Source organism: Elephantulus edwardii, unplaced genomic scaffold (assembly GCF_000299155.1).
Source record: "Elephantulus edwardii isolate Elephantulus edwardi_28Jun2011 unplaced genomic scaffold, EleEdw1.0 scaffold00168, whole genome shotgun sequence".
NCBI lineage: Eukaryota > Metazoa > Chordata > Mammalia > Macroscelidea > Macroscelididae > Elephantulus > Elephantulus edwardii.
The window spans coordinates 3440560-3442790 of NW_006399918.1; positions in this window are offsets into that span (position 1 = coordinate 3440560).

Here is a 2231-nt window from a genome sequence, read left to right on the forward strand (position 1 = left end):
ACTTTACAGTTTCTGAGTTTGTGGGAAATGATTCTCTGTTTCTTTGGGATTTCTTTTCTTTCTTTGAGATAGCGCTAGAGAAAACTGGGAGGGACTGTAATTTTTCATCTTTACTTGAGGAGAAGTGAGTTTCAAGGGATGCTTCCTCCATTTTGCAGACCCTTTTGCACCCTTGAATTCTAGGAGGCAAACTCTTCCCTTGGTTTAAAAGAAAATTTGGAGAACTTCAATCTCCTCAGGTTTTATCACACTCAGGCTAATAGATGGAGAGAAGATTGAAGTTGTCAATGATTTCATCTTACTTGGATCCACAATTGAAACCCTTGGTACCAGCAATCAGGAAATCAGGAGATGCATTGCCCTGGAAAGTCTGCAGTCAGGGATTTCTCTAAATTATTGAGGATCAGTGATGTCAGTTTGAGGACTAAGGTGCATTTGATTCAGGCCCTGGTCTTTTCAATCACTTGCTGTACATCTGAGAGCTGGAGAGTGAATAAGGATGACAGAAGAAGAATTGATATCTTTGAGCTGTGGTGCTGGTGAAGAGCACTGAACATCTTATGGACAGCCAAAAGAACAAACAAATATATCTTGGAGAAAGTGCAGCCAGAGTGCTCCCTGGAGGGAAAGATGATAAAAGTTTATCATATAGCTGGTGGATGTTGCTCAGAGAGGCTATTCCTTAGAGAGGGTCATCATGCTTGGAAAGGTAGAGGGTTGACAAAATAGAGGAAGATCCTCAACCAGATGGATTGACATGGTGACTGCTTCAATGGGCTCTAGTGTATCAGGAACTGTGAGAGTGGCATATAAGATAGGACAGGGTTGAGATCTGTTGATCATAAGGTCATTATGGGTCTTCCTTGACTCCAGGGTACCTAACAACAATGACAACAAGGTATCCAAAAGGCATCTGTGTCTGTTACTTATTTGTATTCATCTTCCCTTCCTTCTCTTTGTTGTTTCTGACCCTCCAGTGGAGGAGGCTCCAGAGGATTTTCAGAGGCAGTAAATATCACAGGAGGGGATTGCCTACCCTTCTCCCGCAAAGCAGCTGGTAGATCCAAACCACTTTACGTTGAGATGACAGTGCCACTTCTTACCACTAGGCCACCAGACCTCCAGTTTTCTTGTTGCTGTTGTTGTGTGCCTTCAAGTTGGAGCCCACCCATCGCTGACCCCCAAGTTAAAGGCCCTATCTTCGACTGATTCCTCCTTTTCATCTTTTGGCTCCTGTTACCCCCTGTAGCAAGTTCTCCCTTTGCAGTTCTGGGTTGTTAATAAGCTTTCCTCCTCCTCCTCCTCCTCTTCCTTCTTCCTCCTCCTCTTCCTTCTTCCTCTTCCTCTTCCTCCTCCTCTTCTTCTTCTTCTTCTTCTTCTTCTTCTTCTTCTTCTTCTTCTTCTTCTTCTTCCTTCTCCTTCTTCCTCTTCCTCATCTTCTTCTTCTTCGTTTTTTTTTAAATTGATTTTAATAAAAGTTTACAGAGACTTTGGATTTCAATTATTCACAAAATTCTTATACAAATTGGAACAACTTTTTAAAATTTCCCTTGCCTTTCTCCCATCAAATTGTACAACCCAATGATTAATCCCATCTTCCCCCTTGCACATCCACATCCCTCTGCTTCTAGTCTATCCCACTTGTCCTGGATCCTTATATTCATTCTACAATAATGGTCTTATATAATATTTACCCTTGTGGGACTGAGTTAGTTCACTCAGCGTAATGCCCTCCCGTCCCTCCCAGGTTAGGTAATAATTTATGAAGTTATTGCTCCTGCATGCTGCATAGTATTCCATTGTGTGAATGTACCATAATTTCTCAATCCATTCATTTGTGGTTGGATATTTGGACTGTTTTCATGTTCTTGTGATGGTGAATAATGCTGCTATGAACATTGGTGTACAAATCTCAGTTTGTGCCTCAGTTCTCATATTTTCAGGGTATATTCCAAGGAGTGGAATAGCTGGGTCATATGGAATTTCTATGTTCAGCTTTTTGAGGAAGCACCAAACTGACTTTCAGAATGGTTGCACCATTTTACAATCCTACCAACAATGTATAAGAGTTCCTTTCTTGCCACATCCTCTCCAGCATCTATTACTTGCTGCCTTTTTAAACTCTGCCACTCTACTGCACTGCAATCCCAGAGGTATTTGGTTCGAACCCACTAGACGCCCTGCTGGAGAAAGAGGGGCAATCTCCTCCTGTACCAGTCAGATCTGATTTG